Raw genomic sequence first — 12,350 nt, forward strand, 5'->3', positions numbered from 1 at the left:
AGTCTCTTGTACTTAAGTCGGATTTGTGCCTTTTCTATCTAATTCCGATGCAATTTCTTTGTTTCATCATCAATTACAAGGTTAGAGGGATACAGTAAACCTGTAGTGAACCATCGGCGTCTATAACTAGTGTCAGAGGAATGGTTCAAAACATAGACAGTAAGAAGAGTCAGTCCTCTTGTACGTAAAACTGCATTGTGCGTTTTCTTTTTATTTCCGATGCAATTTCTGTGTTTCATCGTCCATAAGAAGGTCAGAGGGATACAGTAAACCTGAGGTGAAGCATCGCATTCTATAAGTGATGTCACAGGAATGGTTCAAAACATAGTCAGTAAGAAGAGTCAGTCTTCTTGTACATAAGTCGTCATTGTGCCATTTGTATTTAATTTCGATGCAATTTCTGTGTTTCATCGTCAATAATAAGGTCCAAGGGATACAGAAAACATATAGAGATACATCGGAATCTAAACCTGGTGTCACAGGAAATATTCAAAACATAGTCAGTATGAAGAGTCAGTCTCCTTGTACTTAAGTCGGCATTGTGCCTTTTCTATTTAATTCCGATGCAATTTCTGTGTTACGTCGTCAATAAGAAGGTCCAAGGGATACAGTAAACCTGAAGCGAAGCATCGGAATCTAAAACCGGTCTCACAGGAAAGGTTCAAAACATAGAGAGTAAGAAGAGCCAGTCATCTTGTATTTGAGTCTGCATTGTGCCTTTTATATTTAATTCCGATGCAATTTCGGTGTTTCATCGTCAATAAGAAGGTCCAAGGGATACAGTACACCTGAAGTGAAGCATCGGAATCTACAACTAGTGTCACAGGAATGGTTCAAATCATAGACAGTAAGAAGAGTCAGTCTCTTGTACTTAAGTCGGATTGGTGCCTTTTCTATTTAATAACGATGCAATTTCTTTGTTTCATCATCAATTAGAAGGTTAGAGGGATACAGTAAACCTGTAGTGAACCATCGGCGTCTATAACTAGTGTCACAGAAATGGTTCAAATCATAGACAGTAAGAAGAGTCAGTCTTCTTGTACTTAAGTCGGAATTTTGCATTTTCTATTTAATTCCGATGCAATTTCTGTGTTTCACCGTCAATAAGAAGGTCAGAGGGATACAGTAAACCTGAAGTGAAGCATCGGATTCTATAAGTGGTGTCACAGGAATGGTTCACAACATAGTCAGTAAGAAGAGTCAGTCTTCTTGTACATAGGTCGTCTTTGTGCCTTTTGTGTTTAATTTCGATGCAATTTCGGTGTTTCATCGTCAATAAGAAGGTCCAAGGGATACAGTAAACATATGGTGAAGCATCGGAATCTAAACCTGGTATCACAGGAAGTGTTCCAAACATAGTCAGTAAGAAGAGTCAGTCTCCTTGTACTTAAGTCGGCATTGTGCCTTTTCTATTTAATTCCGATGCAATTTCTGTGTTACGTTGTCAATAAGAAGTTCCAAGGGATACAGTAAATCTGAAGTGAAGCATTGGAATCTAAAACCGGTCTCACAGGAAAGGTTGAAAACATAGAGAATAAGAACAGCCAGTCATCTTGTATTTGAGCCGGCATTGTGAATTTTGTGTTCATTTGCGATGCAATTTCTGTGTTTCATCGTCAATAAGATGGTCCAAGGGATACAGTACACCTGAAGTGAAGCATCGGAATCAATAACTAGTGTCATAGGAATGGTTCAAAACATAGCCAGTAGGAGGAGTCAGTCTTCTTGTACTTAAGTCGGCATGGTGCCTTAGGTATTTAATTCCGATGCAATTTCTATGTTTCATCGTCAATAAGAAGGTCCAAGGGATACAGTAAACCGAAAGTTAAGCATCGGAATCTATAACTAGTGTCACAGGAATGGGTCAAAACATAGTCAGTAAGAAGAGTCAGGCTTCTTGTACTTAAGTCGGCATTGTGCCTTTTCTATTTAATTTCGATGCAATTTCTGTGTTTTATCGTCAATAAGAATCTCAGAGGGATACAGTAAACCTGAAGTGAAGCAACTAAATCTATAACTACTGTCACAGGGATGGTTCAAAACGTAGACAGTAGGAAGAGTCAATCTTCTTGTACTTAAGTCGGCATTGTGCCCTTTGTATTTCAATTCGATGCAATTTCAGTGTTTCATCGTCAATAAGAGGGTCAGAGGGAACAGTAAATCTGAAGTGGAGCATCAGAATCTGTAACTAGTGTAACAGCAATGGTTCAATACATAGACAGTAAGAAGAGTCAGTCTACTTGTACTTAAGTCGGCATTGTGCGTTTTGTATTTAATTCCGATGCAATTTCTGTGTTTCATCGACAATAAGAAGATCCAAGGGATACAGTACACATGAAGTGAAGCATCGGAATCTATAACTAGTGTCACAGGAATGGTTCAAATCATAGACAGTAAGAAGAGTCAGTCTTCTTGAACTTAAGTCGGCATTGTGCCTTTTCTATTTAAATCCGATGCAACTTCGGTGTTTCATCGGCCACAAGAAGGTCTGAGGGATACAGTAAAACTGAAGTGAAGCATCGGAGTCTATAACTAGTGTCACAGGAATGGTTCAAAACATAGACAGTAGGAAGAGTCAGTCTTCATGAACTTGAGTCGGCATTGTGCGTTTTATATTTAATTCCGATGCAATTTCTGTATTTTATCGTCAATAAGAAGGTCAAAGGGATACAGTAAAGCAGAAGTGAAGCATCGGAATCTATAACTAGTGTCACAGGAATGGTTCAAAACATAAACAGTAGGAAGAGTCAGTCATCTTCTACTTAAGTCGGCATTGTGCCGTTTCTGTTTAATTCCGATGCCATTTCTGTGTTTCACCGTCAATAAGAAGGTCAGAGGCATACCGTAAACCTGAAGTGAAGCATCGGAAACTTTAACTAGTGTCACAGGAATGGTTCAAAACATAGACAGTATGAAGAGTCAGTCTTCTCGTACTTAAGTCGGCATTGTGCCTTTTGTATTTAATTCCGATGCAACTTCTGTGTTTCATCGACAATAAGAAGGTCCAAGGGAAACAGGAAACATGAAGTGAGGCATCTGAATCTATAACTAGTGTCACAGGAATGGTTCAAAACATAGTAAGTAAGAAGAGTCAGCCTTCTTGTATTTAAGTCGGCGTTGTGCCTTTTCTATCTAGATCTGATGCAATTTCTGTGATTCATCATCACGAAAAGGTCAGAGGGATGCAGTAAACCTGAAGTGAGGCATCGGAATCTATAACTATTGTCACAGGAATGGTTCAAAACATAGTCAGTAAGAAGTGTCATACTTCTTGTACTTAAGTCGGCATTGTGACTTTTGCATTTAATTCCGATGCAATTTCTGTGTTTCATCGTCAATAAGAAGGTCCAAGGGATACAGTAAACATATAGTGAAGCATCGGAATCTAAAACCTGTCTCACAGGAAAGGTTCAAAACATAGAGGGTAACAAGAGCCAGTCATCTTGTATTGGAGCCGGCATTGTGAATTTTGTATTTAATTCCGATGCAATTTCTGTGTTTCATCGTCAATAAGAAGGTCCAAGGGATACAGTACACCTGAAGTGAAGCATCGGAATCTATAACTAGTGTCACAGGAATGGTTCAAATCATAGACAGTAAGAAGAGTCAGTCATCTTGTACTTAAGTCGGCATTGTGGCTTTCTATTTAATTCCGATGCAATTTCTGTGTTTCATCGTCAATACGAAGGTCAGAGGGATACAGTAAAGTTGAAGTGAAGCATCAGAATCGATAACTAGTGTCACAGGAATGGTTCAAATCATGGACAGTAGGAAGAGTCAGTCTTCTTGTTCTTGAGTCGGCATTGTGCGTTTCATATTTAATTCCGATGCAATTTCTGTATTTCATCGTCAATAAAAGGGTCAGAGGGATACAGTAAAAAAGAAGTGAAGCATCGGAATCTATAACTAGTGTCACAGGAATGGTTGAAAACAAAGACAGTGGGAAGAGTCAGTCATCTTCCACTTAAGTCGGCATTGTGCCGTTTCTTTTTAATTCCGATGCCATTTCTGTGTTTCACCGTCAATAAGAAGGTCAGAGTGATACAGTAAACTTGAAGTGAAGCATCGGAATTATTAACTAGTGTCACAGGAATGGTTCAAAACATAGACAGTAAGAAGAGTCAGTCTTCTCGTACTTAAGTCGGCATTGTGCCTTTTGTATTTAATTCCGATGCAATTTCTGTATTTCATCGCCAATAAGAAGGTCCAAGGGATACAGTAAACATGAAGTGAGGCATCGGAATCTATAACTAGTGTCACAGGAATGGTTCAAAACATAGTAAGTAAGAAGAGTCAGTCTTCTTGTACTTAAGTCGGCGTTGTGCCTTTTCAATTTTATTCCGAAGCAATTTCTGTGTTTCATAATCAAGAAAAAGGTCAGAGGGATGCAGTAAACCTAAAGTGAGGCATCGGAATCTATAACTAGTGTCACATTAATGGTTCAAATCATAGACAGTAAGAAGAGTCAGTCTTCTTGTACTTAAATCGGAATTGTGTGTTTTCTTTTTATTTCCGATGCAATTTCTGTGTTTCATCGTCCATAAGAAGGTCAGAGGGATACAGTAAACCCGATGTGAAGGATCGGAATCTATAAGTGGTGTCACAGGAATGGTTCAAAACGAAGTCAGTAAGAAGAGTCAGTCTTCTTGTACTTAAGTCGGCATTGGGCCTTTCGTATTTAATTCCGATGCAATTTCGGTGTTACATCGTCAATAAGACTGTCCAAGGGATACGGTACACCTGAAGTGAAGCATCGGAATCTACAACTAGTGTCACAGGAATGGTTCAAATCATAGACAGTATGAAGAGTCAGTCTTCTTGTATTTAAGTCGGCATTGCGCCTTTTCTATTTAATTCCGATGCAATTTCTGTGTTTCATCATCAATAAGAAGGTTAGAGGGATACAGTAAACCTGTAGTGAAACATCGGAGTCTATAACTAGTGTCACAGGAATGGTTCAAAACATAGACAGTAGGAAGAGTCAGTCTCCTTGTACTTAAGTCGGCATTGTGCCTTTTGTATTTAATTCCGATGCAATTTCTGTATTCATCGTCAATATGAAGGTCCAAGGGATACAGTAAACCTGTAGTGAGGCATCGGAATCTATAACTAGTGTCACAGGAATGGTTCAAAACATAGTCAGTAAGAAGAGTCAGTCTTCTTGCACTTAAGTCGGCATTGTGCCTTTTCTATTTAATTCCGATGCAACTTCGGTGTTTCATCGTCCATAAGAAGGTCCGAGGGATACAGTAAATCTGAAGTGATGCATCGGAATCTCAAACCGGTCTCACAGGAAAGGTTCAAAACATAGAGAGTAAGAAGAGCCAGTCATCTTCTATATGAGTCGGCATTGTGCCTTTTGTATTTAATTCAGATGCTATTTCTGTGTTTCATCGTCAATAAGAAGGTCAGAGGGATACAGTAAACCTGAAGTGAAGCATTGGAATCTATATCCTGTCTCACAGGAAAGGTTGAAAACATAGAGAGTAAGAAGAGCCAGTCATCTTGTATTTGAGTCGGCATTGTGAATTTTGTATTTAATTCCGATGCAATATCTGTGTTTCAACGTCAATAAGAAGGTCCAAGGGATACAGTACACCTGAAGTGAAGCATTGGAATCTATAACTAGTGTCACATAAATGGTTCAAATCATAGACAGTAAGAAGAGTCAGTCTTCTTGTACATAAGTCGGCATTGTGCCTTTTCTATTTAATTCCGATGCAATTTCTGTGTTTCACCGTCAATAAGAAGGTCAGATGGATACAGTAAACCAGAAGTGATGCATCGGAATCCATAACTAGTGTCACAGGAATGGTTCAAAACATAGACAGTAAGAAGAGTCAGTCTTCTCGTACTTAAGTCGGCATTGTGCCTTTTGTATTTAATTCCTATGCAATTTCTGAGTTTCATCGCCAATAAGAAGGTCCAAGGGATACAGTAAACATGAAGTGAGGCATCGGAAACTATAACTAGTGTCACAGGAATGGTTCAAAACATAGTAAGTAAGAAGAGTCAGTCTTCTTGTACTTAAGTCGGCGTTGTGCCTTTTCTACTTAATTCCGATGCAATTTCTGTGTTTCATCATCAAGAAAAAGGTTAGAGGGATGCAGTAAACCTGAAGTGAGGCCTCGGAAACTATAACTAGTGTCACAGGAATGGTTCAAAACATAGACAGTAAGAAGAGTCAGTCTTCTTGTACTTAAATCGGCATTGTGCGTTTTCTTTTTATTTCCGATGCAATTTCTGTGTTTCATCGTCCATAAGAAGGTCAGAGGGATACCGTAAACCTGATGTGAAGCATCGGAATCAATAAGTGGTGTCACAGGAATGGTTCAAAACATAGTCAGTAAGAAGAGTCAGTCTTCTTGTACTTAAGTAGGCATTGTGCCTTTCGTATTTAATTCTGATGCAATTTCGGTGTTTCATCGTCAATAAGAAAGTCCAAGGGATACAGTAAACCTGAAGTGAAGCATCGGAATCTAAAACCGGTCTCACAGGAAAGGTTCAAACCATAAAGAGAAAGAAGAGCCAGTCATCTTGTATTTGAGTCGGAATTGTGCCTTTTGTATTTAATTCCGATGCAATTTCTGTGTTTCATCGTCCATAAGAAGGTCAGAGGGATACAGTAAACCTGAAGTTAAGCATTGGAATCTAAAACCGGTCTCACAGGAAAGGTTGAAAACATTGTGAGTAAGAAGAGCCAGTCATCTTGTATTTGAGTCGGCATTGTGAATTTTGTATTTATTTCCGATGCAATTTCTGCGTTTCATCGTCAATAGGAAGGTCAGATGGATACAGTACACCTGAAGTGAAGCATCGGAATCTATAACCAGTGCCACAGGAATGCTTCAAATCATAGACAGTAAGAAGAGTCAGTCTTCATGTACTTGAGTCTGCATTGTGCGTTTTATATTTACTTCCGATGCAATGTCTGTATTTCATCGTCAATAAGAATCTCAGAGGGGTACAGTAAACCTGAAGTGAAACATCGAAATCTATAACTAGTGTCACTGGGATGGTTCAAAGCGTAGACAGTAGGAAGAGTCAATCGTCTTGTACTTAAGTCGGCATTGTGCCTTTTCTATTTAATTTTGATGCAATTTCAGTGTTTCATCGTCAATAAGAGGGTCAGAGGGAACAGTAAACCTGATGAGAAGCATCAGAATCTATAACTAGTGTCACAGGAATGGTTCAAAACGTAGACAGTAAGAAGAGTTAGTCTACTTGTACTTAAGTCGGCATTGTGCCTTTTGTATTTAATTCCGATGCAATTTCTGTGTTTCATCGACAATAAGAAGATCCAAGGGATACAGTACACATGAAGTGAAGCATCGGAATCTATAACTAGTGTCACAGGAATGGTTCAAAACGTAGACAGTAGGAAGAGTCAATCGTCTTGTTCTTAAGTCGGTATTGTGCCTTTTGTATTTAATTTTGATGCAGTTTCATTGTTCCATCGTCAATAAGAAGGTCCAAGGGATACAGTAAACCTGAAGTGAAGCATCGGAATCTATAACTAGTGTCACAGGTTCGGTTCAAATCATAGACAGTAAGAAGAGTCTGTCTTCTTGTAGTTGAGTCGGCATTGTGCCTTTTCTATTTAATTCCGATGCAATTTCTGTGTTTCATCATCAATAAGAGGGTCAGAGGGATACAGTAAACCTGTAGTGAAGCGTCGGAGTCTATAACTAGTGTCACAGGAATGGTTCAAAACATAGTCAGTAAGAAGAGTCAGTCTTATTGCACTTAAGTCGGCATTGTGCCTTTTCTATACAATTCCGATGCAATATATGTGTTTCATCGTCAATAGGAAGGTGAGAGGGATACAGTAAACCTGAAGTGAGGCATCGGAATCTATAACTATTGTCACAGGTTGGGTTCAAAGCATAGACAGTAAGAAGAGTCAGTCTTCTTGTACTTAAGTCGGCATTCTGCCTTTTCTATTTAATTCCGATGCAATATCTGTGTTTCATCGTCAATAAGGAGGTCAGAGGTATACAGTAAACCTTAAGTGAGGCATCGGAATCTATAACTAGTGTCGCAGGAATGGTTCAAAGCATAGTCGGTAAGAAGAGTCAGTCTTCTTGTACCTAAGTCGGCATTGTGCCTTTTGTATTTAATTCCGATGCAAATTCTGTGTTTCATGGTCAATAAGAATGTCAGAGGTATACAGTACACCTGAAGTGAAGCATCGGAATCTATAACTAGTGTCACAGGAAGGGTTCAAAATATAGACAGTAGGAAGAGTCAGTCATCTTGTACTCAAGTCGGCATTGTGCCTTTTGTATTTAATTCCGATGCAATTTCTGTGTTTCATCGTCAATAAGAAGATCCAAGGGATACAGTAAAACTGAAGTGAGGCATTGGAATCTATAACTAGTGTCACAGGAATGGTTCAAAAGATAGTCAGTAAGAAGAGTCAGTCCTATTGTACTTAAGTCGGCATTGTGACTTATCTACTTAATTCCGACGCAATTTCTTTGTTTCATCGTCAATAAGAAGGTCCAAGGGATGCAGTACACCTGAAGTGAAGCATCGGAATCTATAACTAGTGTCACAGGAATGGTTCAAGGCATAGACAGTAAGAAGAGTCATTCTTCTTGTACTTAAGTCGGCATTGTGCCTTTTCTATTTATTTGCGATGATATTTCTGTGTTTCATCGTCCATAAGAAGGTCAGAGGGATACAGTAAATCTGAAGTGATGCATCGGAATCTATAAGTGGTGTCACAGGAATGGTTCAAAACATAGTCAGTAAGAAGAGACAGTCTTCTTGTACTTAAGTCGGCAATGTGCCTTTCGTATTTAATTCCGAAGCAATTTCGGTGTTTCATCGTCAATAAGAAGATCCGAGGGATACAGTAAAAGTGAAGTGAAGCATCAGAACCTAACACTAGTGTCACAGGTTCGGTTCAAAACATAGACAGTAAGAAGAGTCAGTCTCCTTGTACATAAGCCGGCATTGTGCCATTTCTATTTAATTCTGATGCAATATCTGTGTTTCATCATCAATAAGAAGGTCAGAATGATACAGAAAACCTGAAGTGAAGCATCGGAGTCTATAACTAGTGTCACAGGAATGGTTCAAAACATAGTCAGTAAGAAGAGTCAGTCTTCTTGTACTTAAGTCGGCATTGTGCCTTTTCTATTTAATTCCGATGCAATATCTATGTTTCATCATCAATAAGAAGGTCAGAGGGATACAGGAAACCTGAAGTGAGGCATCGGAATCTATGACTAGTGTCACAGGAATGGTTCAAAACATAGTCAGTAAGAAGTGTCAGTCTTCTCGTACTTAAGTCGGCATTGTGCATTTTCTATTTAATTCCGATGCAATTTCTGTGTTTCATCGTCAATACGAAGGTCCAAGGGATGCAGTACACCTGAAGTGAAGCATCGGGTTCTATAACTAGGAACACAGGAATGGTTCAAAACATAGTCAGTAAGAAGAGGCATACTTCTTGTACTTAAGTCGGCATTGTGCCTTTTCTATTAATTTCCGATGCAATTACTGTGATTTATCGTCAATAAGAAGGTCCGAGGGATACAGTAAACCTGAAGAGAAGCATCGGAATCTATAACTTGTGTCACAGGGATGGTTCAAAACTTAGACAGTAGGAAGAGGCAGTCTTCTTGTACTTAAGTTGGCATTGTGCCTTTTGTATTTAATTACGATGCAATTTCTGTGTTTCATCGTCAATAAGAAGGGCAGAGGCCTCCAGTAAACCTGAAGTGAAGTATGAGAATCTATAACTAGTGTCACAGTTATGGTTCAAAGCATGGACAGTAAGAAGAGTCAGTCTACTTCTACTTATATCGGCATTGTGCCTTTTGTATTTAATTCCGATGCAATTTCTGTGTTTCATCGTCAATATGAAGGTCCAAGGGATACAGTACACCTGAAGTGAAGCATCGGAATCTAAAACTAGTGTCACAGGAATGGTTCAAATCATAGTCAGAAAGAAGAGTCAGTCTTCTTGTACTTAAATCGGCAATGTGCTTTTTCTATTTAATTCCGATGCAATTTCTGTGTTTCATCGTCAATAAGAAGGTCAGAGGGATACAGTAAATCTGAAGTGAAGCACCGGAATCTATAACTAGTGTCATAGGAGTGGTTCAAAACATAGACAGTAGGAAGAGTCAGTCTTCTTGTACTTGAGTCGGCATTGTGCCTTTTCTACGAGTATTTAATTCGGATGCAATTTCTGTGTTTAATCGTCAATAAGAAGGTCAGAGGGATACAGTAAGCCTGAAGTGAAGCATCGGAGTCTATAACTAGTGTCACTGGAATGGTTCAAAACATAGACAGTGGGAAGTGTCAGTCTTGTTGTACTTAAGACGGCATTGTGCCTTTTCTATTTAATTCCGATGCAATTTCTGTGTTTCATCGTCAATAAGAAGGTCCAAGGGATGCAGTACTCCTGAAGTGAAGCATCGGCATCTATAACTAGTGTCACAGGCTGGGTTCAAAACATAGACAGTAAGAAGAGTCACTCTTCCTGTACTTAAGTCGGCATTGTGCCATTTCTATTTAATTCTTATTCAATTTATGTGTTTCATCATCAATAAGAAGGTCAGAGGGATACAGTAAACCTGAAGTGAAGCATCGGAAGCTATAACTAGTGTCACAGGAATGGTTCAAAGCATAGACAGTAGGAAGAGTCAGTCTTCTTGTACTTAAGTCGGCATTGTGCCTTTTCTATTTAAGTCCGATGCAACTTCCGTGTTTCATCGTCAATAAGAAGGTCAGAGGGATACAGTAAACCTGAAGTGAAGCATCAGAAACTATAAGTGGTGTCACAGGAATTGTTCAAAACATAGTCAGTAAGAAGAGTCAGTCTTCTTGTACTTAAGTCGGCATTGTGCCATTTGTATTTATTTCCGATGCAGTTTCGGTGTTTCATCGTCAATAAGAAGATCCAAGGGATACAGTAAACCTGAAGTTAAGCATCGGAATCTATAACTTGTGTCACAGGCTCGGTTCAAAACATAGACAGTAAGAAGAGTCTGTCTTCTTGTACTTAAGTCGGCATTGGGCCTTTTCTGGTTAATTCCAATGCAATTTCTGTGTTTCATCATCAATCAGAAGGTCAGAGGGATACAGTAAACCTGAAGTGAAGCATCGGAGTCTATAACTAGTGTCACAGGAATGGTTCAAAACATAGTCAGTAAGAAGAGTCAGTCTTCTTGCTTTTAAGTCGGCATTCTGCCTTTTCTATTTAATTCCGATGCAATATCTGTGTTTCATCGTCAATAAGGATGTCAGAGGTATACAGTAAACCTTAAGTGAGGCATCTGAATCTATAACTAGTGACACAGGAATGGTTCAAAACATAGTCGGTAAGAAGAGTCAGTCTTCTTGTACCTAAGTCGGCCTGGTGCCTTTTGTATTTAATTCCGATGCAATTTCTGTGTTTCATCGTCAATAAGAAGGTCAGAGGTATACAGTAAACCTGAAGTGAAGTATCACAATGTATAACTAGTGTCACAGTTATGGTTCAAAGCATGGACAGTAAGAAGAGTCAGTCTACTTCTACTTATATCGGCATTGTGCCTTTTGTATTTAATTCCGATGCAATTTCTGTGTTTCATCGTCAATATGAAGGTCCAAGGGATACAGTACACCTGAAGTGAAGCATCGGAATCTATAACTAGTGTCACAGTAATGGTTCAAATCATGGTCAGTAAGAAGAGTCAGTCTTCTTGTACTTAAATCGGCATTGTGCCTTTTCTATTTAATTCCGATGCAATTATTGTGTTTCATCGTCAATAAGAAGGTCAGAGGTATACAGTAAACCTTAAGTGAAGCATCGGAATCTATAACTAGTGTCACAGGAAGGGTTCACAATATAGACAGTAGGAAGAGTCATTCATCTTGTACTTAAGTCGGCATTGTGCCTTTTGTATTTAATTCCGATGCTATTTCTGTGTTTCATGGTCAATAAGAAGGTCCAAGGGATACAGTAAAACTGAAGTGAGGCATTGGAATCTATAACTAGTGTCACAGGAATGGTTCAAAAGATAGTCAGTTAGAAGAGTCAGTCCTATTTTACTTAAGTCGGCATTGTGCCTTTTCTACTTAATTCCGACGCAATTTCTTTGTTTCATCGTCAATAAGAAGGTCCAAGGGATACAGTAAACCTAAAGTGAAGCATCGGAATCTATAACTAGTGTCACAGGAATGGTACATAACATAGTCAGTAAGAAGAGTCAGTCTTCTCGTACTTAAGTCGGCATTGTGCCTTTTCTATTTAATTCCGATGCAATTTCTGTGTTTTATCGTCAATAAGAATCTCAGAGGGATACAGTAAACCTGAAGTGAAGCATCGAAATCTATAACTTGTGTCACAG

Source organism: Schistocerca serialis, chromosome 12, assembly GCF_023864345.2.
Source record: "Schistocerca serialis cubense isolate TAMUIC-IGC-003099 chromosome 12, iqSchSeri2.2, whole genome shotgun sequence".
NCBI lineage: Eukaryota > Metazoa > Arthropoda > Insecta > Orthoptera > Acrididae > Schistocerca > Schistocerca serialis.